At 34.4% G+C, this 10,549-nt stretch overlaps 1 long non-coding RNA gene across 1 annotated transcript; it reads right to left on the reverse strand.

Moving 5' to 3' along the window:
• Positions 1–596: 596 nt before the first annotated feature.
• LOC141639368 (uncharacterized) lies at positions 597–8,314 on the reverse strand. Its single transcript, XR_012542495.1, has 2 exons — positions 8,023–8,314; positions 597–1,047 (listed from the first exon to the last, which is right to left on the reverse strand). It is a non-coding gene; the product is annotated as an uncharacterized LOC141639368 (long non-coding RNA).
• Between the last annotated feature and the right edge of the window lie 2,235 nt (positions 8,315–10,549).

Here is a 10,549-nt window from a genome sequence, read left to right on the forward strand (position 1 = left end):
TTCTCTCCTTTTATCTTATCTTAGGTACTAATTTTCTAATAATATGTTTTAGGTTCAACATAGATATGATACTAGTTTAAAACCCGTGCAAAGTTACACGGGTACATATAAAAAAGAATTTTAAAAATAAATAAGTTCATAATATGAGGTTTGTGTATAGTATTTTTTTAGCCATTTACATTATCAAACAAATAACTTCAATTCATAATGTGAAGGTCGTTGGTGTACAGTGTCATGTTTAGCCATTTACATCATTTACATTATCAATTCAGATATATAATTTCATTTGCCATTGTCATAATATACTCTTTTCGTCCCAATCATACTTTTGATTAAATGTCTCTTAAAAAATGTTTAAGGTAAACAAATGAATGAAACAAAGGAAGTACCCTGTATTAGTTTAGATCTTCTATTACCACTTAAAAATTCGTTAAACCCTCTGAGAAAATAACAAAATATAAAAGGTAAATAAATGACTAAAACAGAGGTAGAAGTTAGTAATTTAGATCTTCTATTACGAATTAAAAATTCGTTGCACCCTATGAAAAAAAAAAAACTGAAATGAATAACATCCTTGACAAATGAGAAGACATAGCTTTAACATGAATGAGGGAAGTTGACTATTCAAAGTCATTGGTATTACATATTTTGAAAAGGTAATGGTTTCACAAACATGATATACATCTTTCGGATGGTGAGGACTTCTAAAAGTATAATAGGTCTTGGTATAGACGGGTGGGGTGTATTGACGGGTAAAGACATCTAATAAAATGGGTAGGGGGGAGAAGGTGGGGCACCCCATGTGCTTCCCACTTTATGGCAAATGGGTATTTTGTGAGGAGAAATGGTATCCGTCTATACGTATAGACGGATAGTGTCTGTCTATAATGAGAATTTGTGCTAAAAGTATTCTGTAGTTTACATCCATACTGAACCTCTTAGTATAAATTGTATGACAACCTCGGCATTGCCCTGAAATCAATTCTTCGTAGTTTCACTTTCACTTACTGCTTGAAGAGGATATAAAATAATACCCTACAACAAATCCTATAAAAATAGAATAGATTGTACTCCGTATTAGAAAGACATGCCAACCTTCAACAGTTTCAGTTTAAAAATAAGGTTTTTTTGATAATTGCTACCACATATAATCCAAATTTTACCAACTGCTACCAACATAATTTTTCTTTAAAAACTGCTACCAAAGTATTTGGCTCGGATGACAAATCACTACCAACTTACAACGAACCTCTTTATTGTGCCTGGGTAGACAAGAATACCCCTATTTTTACACTCCCCTCACTCATTCCTTCACTTTACCCAAACATCACTCTTTAACCTAAAATTTACCTTTACTCACCAAATGTTCTTAAACCTAATTACTTCCAATTAAATTGGGGAAATCAGAGAATCATCCTAGTCTTTAACTTTCTTCCCCAAATTTAATACGGCCTTAGGGTTTGCATTTAATCTCAATCCCCAATGGTTTCCAATCCCAGGTAAGTTTTCATCACTGGCTTGTTTTTATCCCCCCTTTTCATTTTCTGGTTTTTTATACCATTGTTTGCTAGATTCACATTGTTTATTAGATTGCATCCTTGTCTTATTGTTATATTCTTAGAACTTTTTTATTTCCTAAATAAGATTATTCTATTATCCTTCTTTCTAGGAACTTGATATATTAAGTTTGTTTCAAAATTAACAAGTTTGAAATTAATGGTTAAATTTAATAGTGGGAGTTAAGAAAAGAGATAGAATGATTATCTGAACTTGAAAAATAAAGATGAAAGCAGAAATGGAAATAAGAATAATGGAGTAAGAGAATTGAAATTAATGATGAACTTGAAAATAAGTGGTGGAAATGAAGAAGTATTAATGGAGTAGTAAATGTAGTAGAAGAACATATAAGGGCGAGGGTAAGGGCAAATAAGGAAGTGAAAATATTACTTAAAATGAGAATTTGAAATGAATGGCACAAATCTGATCTTTCTGGCTTCGTCTATAAGTTGGTAGTGATTTGATACAATTCTGGTTGTTAATAGCAAGAAGGAGAGTCGAACTCGGGTCTACTCAATAGACAAGCAAATCTCTGCATAGGAGTCCTAATCATACTAGATAAATGAGTCGCGTAGTCAGGTTCGACTAGGATGCAAGTTAGCTAGGGGTAGTTAGTTAATTAAAATAAAGATGATTTCCATCATCCGTAGGAGTACTTGATTAAAATAATGACGATTTCTATCGTCAGTAGAATTACCTTAAGCATAGGACAGTAGGAGTATTATTTCCATTAGAACTATTCATTATTATTAGTATAAATAGCTTAGGTTGTATTAGGAATTAATTACAGAAGTTTAATATAGAAATCTCAGAAAACGATCAAGATTTGATCACAAAATCGATTTGAACGGTCTTTCAAATCTCGTTTAAAACAACGATTGGCGTCATTGTTCTAAGCATTTATTGACTTGAAACTCGGCGGTTTTTAGTCAAATATCGTGGTAAATCGACCTCGTCCCTCCAAACCGAGAGGCACGAGTTCGACTCCCTTCCACAACACTTTTTATTTTGTTTACGCTTCCGTACTCGTATCATTAGTGGTATCAGAGCTTCGGCTCCTGATCCTCTGTCACTATGGACGGTTACGACGAAGACAATCTAGTCAATAGAATTCGAGAAGTGTTGCGAACTCGCCCGAGGGGTCTTCGGACGAACGCGACCTCGCCGTGTGTTGTTGACAAGACGAATTCAAGATCACTGAATTGCCCGGTCGGAGGAAGCACGGATCCAGGAGGACTATCTCGATTGGGAAAGAAAAATCGAACGGATGTTCGAATTTAAAGAGATAGATGACGAAAAGAGGTGCAAATATGCGGTTCTAAAGCGAGTAGAAACGCATCCTTGTGGTACGAGAATCTTAAGGCGGATCGTGCTCGGGGAGGCAAAGAAAAGATGAATTCTTGGGAGTCACTCAAGCGCAAACTACGCAAGAGGTATATCCCAAACAATTACAGGATTGATTTATTCCGTAAACCGAGAATTAATGCAAGGGAGTATGAGTATTGCGGAGTATATTACAGAATTCGAAAAGCTCGCTATGTTGTGTGAAGTCGATGAAATAGAAGAACAGAAGATGGCGCGATTCTGTCGAGGTTTAAACCGTTCTATTGCTATTGTTGTCGATTTGCAGAACTACTCATCCTTTGATATGCTTTGTAATTTAAGTTTGAGAGTTGAAGCCCAATCAAAGAACAAGAAGAATCGATCCAAAGAACACTCGCAATTTCTTCCATGGAAAAGACTTGAAGCACCGAAATTACAACTGGTTTCCAGCAGTAAGAACTCGAAATCTTCAATTAATCCAAATCCTCCGCCGAAAGACAAACAGGCTGCCGTGCCCCAGGAGCAAAATTTATCCAAAGTGCGTTGCTTTAAGTGCCAGGGATTCGGTCATTTCAAGCATTCTTGTCCGAATAAGAGAATCGTCATGCTAAGGGAGGCTAATTCTTATCGAAATGAATTGAGTGATGAGCATATCGAAGAAGAAGGTTTATTTTTCACAAATGAAGAAAGCATCCAGGAGGATAATGAGGTTATTTTCAATGCCCCTGTTTATGACACTACACTTGTCTTGCGTCGGACTTTGCAGGCCAAAACCGAGCCTATTGTGACCGAGCAGAGGGACCAACTCTTTCACACCAAGTGTCAAGTCGGGGATAAATGGTGCGGCATGATTGTTGATGGTGGAAGTTGTACAAATGTAGCTTCTAGTGAGATGGTTTGAAGCTAGCTTTGCCAACCACAAACTCATCCCGAGCCTTATGCATTGCATTGGTTAAACGATGGTAAGAAGGTGCAAGTTTCAAAGCAGGTCCGTGTGTGCTTTGCGATGGGTCCTTATGAAGACGAAGTCTTATGTGATGTGGTTCCCATGGATGCTTGTCACATTCTTTTGGGCCGTCCTTGGCAGTATGATCGAGATGTGGTGCATAGAGGAAGGAGCAATGATTACGAATTCTTTGGATGGGGGGAAAAGGATCGTTCTAAAGCCTATGTCATCCGAGGCTACAAATACTATGCGTTAAGTTGTAAGAAAAACTCGAGTCTCACCATGTTAGCAATGGAAAGCAAGCTTGAAAAGGATCTTGGCAAGGATGAGTTATGGAGCGACTACATTGATTCCTCAATTGATTTCAATCGACCGCTTTGTCTTTGATGACTATGGAGTTGAGGAAACGGCGAAGACGGATTCAAAGGCACCGTGTTGCTCACCAGCTCTTGGTGTCGAGTTAGGACTTCTTGGCTATGGCTATGAATACCTGGTTAACCCTAAGAAATTTCAAGAACATTCACATTCTCATTTGTTCGATTGGGCAGCAGCTAAGGAGGAATCATCATGTTCATTTTGTTTGATCGACCATGAAGTTCGTGATAAATTATCTATGCTTGTGCACGGAGGGTGGTGGGGTGGTTGGCACAAGAGGATTCTGAAATTGAGAAAAAGGAACGAGGCGTGGCTTGGCATCAAGGGTGATTCGTTCTTGTATGCGGATTTATTGCTAGTGTTCGGCACATTTCTTTTGGTTGTATTAGTATTCTTTGATCCCGGTGGGTTGAGTCTCCAAGAATTGAGGACAATTCCTTCTCAAGAGGGAGGGATGATACAATGCAGTTGTTAATAGCAAGAAGGAGAGTCGAACTCGGGTCTACTCAATAGACAAGCAAATCTCTGCATAGGAGTCCTAATCATACTAGATAAATGAGTCGCGTAGTCAGGTTCGACTAGGATGCAAGTTAGCTAGGGGTAGTTAGTTAATTAAAATAAAGATGATTTCCATCATCCGTAGGAGTACTTGATTAAAATAATGACGATTTCTATCGTCAGTAGAATTACCTTAAGCATAGGACAAAAGAGGAGTATTATTTCCATTAGAACTATTCATTATTATTAGTATAAATAGCTTAGGTTGTATTAGGAATTAATTACAGAAGTTTAATATAGAAATCTCAGAAAACGATCAAGATTTGATCACAAAATCAGATTTGAACGGTCTTTCAAATCTCGTTTAAAACAACGATTGGCGTCGCTGTTCTAAGCATTTATTGACTTGAAACTCGGCGGTTTTTAGTCAAATATCGTGGTAAGTAACTGACCTCGTCCCTCCAAACCGAGAGGCACGAGTTCGACTCCCTTCCAGAACACTTTTTATTTTGTTTACGCTTCCGTACTCGTATCATGATTTGTCGTCCGAACCAAATACTTTGGTAGCAGTTTTTAAAGAAAAATTACTTTGGTAGCAGTTGGTAAAATTTGGATTATATGTGGTAGCAGTTATCAAAAAAACCTAAAAATAAAGTAACATTCATACATTAAGAGTCTGAAACTAACCATTCAGTGATTTACGAAATATCAACCTTTGATGACACTAAAGAAGTACTATATCTGTTTCTCGTGAACATAGTACAAAGTACATAGAAATTCAAATTCTGATTCACGTCCATAAAATGTAACTATGTTTTCTCCTTTCTCCGGGCATAGGACCGGCAGTGAATGCCCAAAAACACTCAGAGGCTGGGTTAAAGTACTAAAGTAGTGTGCCAAAGAAATGTCTGCCTAAGGGCTTGCCTAAAATGCATGAAATAATTAGGGGGTAAGTTTTAATTGGGTGATAATTAATGGGGAGTTAATTAATTGGATAATGAGTTCCTTTAAGATAGGTTTGACATAGGAGTAATAATACTGAGAAGATGTTTTACTCCCTTAATCATTACCCAGGGGGGAGGGTGGGTAATATATAACCCCTTCATGAGGGTAATATATTCGAGAGGTCATACCAAATATGTAAAATACACCTTACATATCACTCTCTTATTCATCAATTGAAAGGATAATTTTTATAGCATACATAACCTCTTAAACAAACTTACTTGAGTATGAATAAATAATCTATAAGCCTATTTAATAGCTTGATTAGTAAGAACACAATAATACAGCATTATAGCCTTGCTAATAACTTTGATCAACAATTGAAAGGATAATTTTTGGTAGCTTGTAACCTATCCAATCCTCTTGCCTGTCTTCACTTTGCTTACACTTAGCTTATAGTATGACAACTTTTGCTACTATATAAAAAAAAAACGAAAAAGAACGCTGCTAATTGTTTTAAGAAAAGAAATATCAGATGAGATCACCTGTCCCTTTTATGTCCCATCTAGAGCTGATCAAAAGCGGGCTTGGGCCGGACACGGGCCGGGCCCAGCTGCAAAAAAAGTGTCCGACGGGTCTTATTTTATAGCACGAGCCCGCTAAACGGGTCAGTTTCCACTGTCCGTACCCGCCCACTTCAAAAGAGTGGGCCGACTCGCGGGCCTGACTAAAATCAAATATAGAAATTAGTGTTTCTATTAAAACACAAGTTTGTTATCGCTACATCCTACTAAAACTTAAAAATTGTCTTTAAAAGCTTACCCTTAAGAAAGTATACTAATTTTCAAATGATAAGTTTACTAGATTTTGGAAAAAACACAACATCAAAAGTTCATTTTTGCCTTGGTCTTTGTGCGGCATTGTTAGCAGTTACATATACTCCCGTGTAATAAATACTTAAAAGGTATTATCTTTATACGAAAATCCCGTTAGCATGTCCATTCCCGAAGAATCTTTATACGATAAATGTAAATACCGACAATCTTCCACTTATACATAAGGCATAAGTATTCATTTGCGCTACCTAATTGGTTTAGAGTGTACAAATGGTAAATGAAATGAGTAGAGAACGTCGGAGGATTGAGGATTTTTGAGAACTTTTATGAGGTTACTTTTAATAGCGGACCTAGCGGACCGCCCATGGGCAATTTTGTTTAGTCCAAGCCCGTCCATTTATTCTAGCGGACATAGTTTTCATGTCCATTACCCGTTTAATTTTTTATTTTTCTTCTCCAAGCCCGCTATTTTAGCGGGTCAGACGGGTTGGGCCGAACGGGCCGACCCGCAGTTGATCAGCTCTAGTCCCATCTTATATCCTATCTTAAAATCTTAACACATCACACATAAGATAATAGAAATAATAATAATATAGTCCTTCCAATTTTCTATTATCTTCCCTCTTTCCTTTTTCACACAAGTTTGATTATCTTTCTTTTTTTCTTTTTTGGTAAGTTTCATTCATTTTTTATTAATTTATCTCTCCTAAAAAATCAACAACTCTCATTACTTTATCTATTCTTTATTAATTATTAATTCTTTATTATTTTCTCTCCCCTATAAACGTCACACCTTACTATACTTAATTATAGTTCCTCCATTCAACTTCACTCTACCTATTTGTATTTTGCACAAATATTAAGAAGGGTGGGGTTGGATGGAAAATATTGTAAATAAATAATGAGGTATAATGTAATTAAGTGGGGTATGAGTGGAAAAGGGTGGAGTTTGATGTAGAAGTAGTGGGGTATGAGTGGTAAATATTGTAAATAAGTAATGGGGTATGAGGACAAAATAGTCATTTGACATTCTTTTTTAGGAAATAGGTAGAATGGAGTTGAATGGATGGAAAAGGAAAGATGGTAGAGTGGAGTTGAATGGAGGAAGTACTTTATTCCTTCTTTCTTCCCCTTTCTTAATTTTTGTAACCAAAAAAAGGGAAAGATAAAAGGAAATTGGAGGGAGTATATCATAGTGCTTGTGTCAATAAGAGAAGTGACGGAACACAAGATAAAACACAAAATGAGACAAAAGATCTGCACTTTAGAAATATTTACACTGTCGTAGCATTTGAGGATCAATATTTACTCTTGCTAGATAAATTGGAATTATATATTTTTGGTCAATTAAAGAGCAAAATTACAGAAGATCTCACAACTCACAAAAGAGCTTTTCCATCAATATATCAAGAAATTGAATGATCTAAGTATCATCTAACGATGAATATTTCTCAATATCTGTAAAAAAATAAAATAATCCAAAGCAATAAAATTAATAAACCATACAATATCATTGATAAAATATCTTACATAAAAATTTACCTGAAAGATTAGTTGTGGATCTATGATAAAACCCCTCATCTTCGAATTATTTGTGTAAATGAATTAAAATTGTGAACAAATCAAGTTTTCTATGCTGACTGAAGCCATAGAAAACGAAAATTCAGAACAAAATATTCTGAAAGATGAATATATGAGGAAGAAGGAAAAAGTAGGAGATATGGAAAAGCATGACAAAGTGAAGTGAGATTAAGAGTACTCTGCAAGTTTGCAATGTTAGGCGGCCGTACATCATTCATAGAGTAATAGGGTTAGACAATTGTATGTAGTTTAGTACTCTATACTCTTTAGTTATTTTTTTAGGCGGGATTTTTTTGGTTTCTGTTTTATAATTCAACTAGTATAGATCCCGCGCAAATGCGCGGTTTTTTAGATAGGGATATTAGAGAATGTAACAATTATACTATTGGTATTTAATAGTGTAAATCCCGCATATTTGCGGTATATATAGAGGTTTTATTTTTAGTTATTATTTAAATATTTTAAATTGATACATTATTAATTTTTCATATTTTTCATATACCTCATCGAATTTCGATATGAGAAAAAAAATGAACTATGAACTAATCAAGAGAATTTAGTAAAGTTATAAAATATGTTTAATGATTTTTTTCTTTAACATAAAACTAATGATTACAAATAATAAATTTTCTCAAATTATGTTAATGATTTTTTATTTTTTTGTGATGAAGCTAATTATATCAGTTTAATATTTGTTTTATACAAAATGTGTCAAGTCATTCTCTCATATATAATAATAGATAACAAAAATTTAGAAATTTACAGTTTATAAAATTATAGTGAATTTAGCTTCTTTAATTAAAATATTATAATTTATATTTTCAAAGAAAATATTATTATTTGATTAAAAGGTTATATTTTGATGAAATGATAATAATTTAAAGAAAGAAGTATTTTTGTTTTCTTATTTAGCTTGATACCTTTTTGGACGAAAAATTTGGAGAATTTTATTCTCTTAGTATATAGGAGGATTCATTCCAAATTTTATACCTTCAAATTTTTATATTTCACCTAATTGTATTTTAATATGAGAAAAAAAAGTAGTATTTCATGATATTTTTTTTAACATAAAGTTAATGATTTTATTTTATAACTTTGCTTAAATTATCTTAATGAGTTTTTTTCACGTAGCTAATAATATTATTTTATTGTTTTATATAGTTTAAGTAGGCATTAAGTCATTTTCGAAGAAAAATTAACGATTTTGTATTTTATAATTTTATACTCCTTTTATTTTATTTTGATTAAAACATTATATAATTATAATTTAGAATTTAATAAAAAAAAAGCCATGTTTTAAGAAAAAGATTATAGTTTAATGGGAAAAATTTATTTCTTTCCTTATATAAGTAGGTGGAGTTTGGAGGGAAAACTTTTGAGAATTTTTATTCTCTTAGTAGTAGGGGGGATTGGTCGGGTTACCATTTGTGCCGGATATTTTGTGAGATAAAATGGTAATAAAATGGGTTAGTGAAGAAAGGGGACCACATGAATAGTGTTGCAGAGAGAGAAAAAGTGGGTACATTGTGAAGTAAAATGGTATCCGTCTTCAGCTTGTGACGGATATGTCATGTCTTCAATGAGAATTTGTGTTTATAATTTTATATAGATATAGATATATAGATATAAGTAGATAGATTATTTAATGTTTTTGATCAGTTACATATTCCCTCTAAAAAACACCATGCAATTGCATGGGAACTAAACTAGTAAGAAAATGATCAAATAAAAAGTCACACATGAACTTAAGACATAACAAATATTAAGATTGATAACACTATAATTGGCTAACTTAGCATCACCATACCACCTTGGTTTTTAGTTGGTATACGATTTATTTTCAACTTTAATATTTACTAGTTTGAATGCCCGTGCGTTGCAACGGGGTAATTAACTTATTTATAATGCAAAAAAAAACATAAGGGTTTAATCTTTACATTCTATGTCTAATGATTTGTTTACATATTATTAAAATATCTCTTTTAAAAAAAATAAAAGATTAATATATACGTGGGTTAACTCTTATTTATAATCATATAATCACCCCACCATATACTAATCTTTCGATGTGGTACAATTCTACTTGTTCCGGGTGTAATTCCAGAGCAGTGTTGTTTACCACGCAAGCTTAGTGAATGGATGTCCTTCCTTGCCTTGACTCTTCCTCTCGGTCTCTCCTGAAACGATGAACAAACTGAGGGCTCGGCTTTGCACCGAGCGTACTCACTCCGACGCTCAAGTCAGTGAACTTAAAGGGATTAAGTTGTATGTTACTTGACAAAGTATATTGTAGAGAGATAAGGGAGATTATACCAGATGAATAGTGAGTTTTAGGTTAGATTGTGGATCCTTTCCTCAATGAGGGTTGAGGAGTATTTATAGACTTTCACCTTTTGTCACGTAGTGGCCAAGTGGCCAAGTGGCTAGCAGGTGGAAAGACTGATCTACCCTCGGCCGAGGGACCCATGGCAGGCCGGCGGGCCCTGTT

Source organism: Silene latifolia, unplaced genomic scaffold (genome assembly GCF_048544455.1).
Source record: "Silene latifolia isolate original U9 population unplaced genomic scaffold, ASM4854445v1 scaffold_357, whole genome shotgun sequence".
Lineage (NCBI taxonomy): Eukaryota > Viridiplantae > Streptophyta > Magnoliopsida > Caryophyllales > Caryophyllaceae > Silene > Silene latifolia.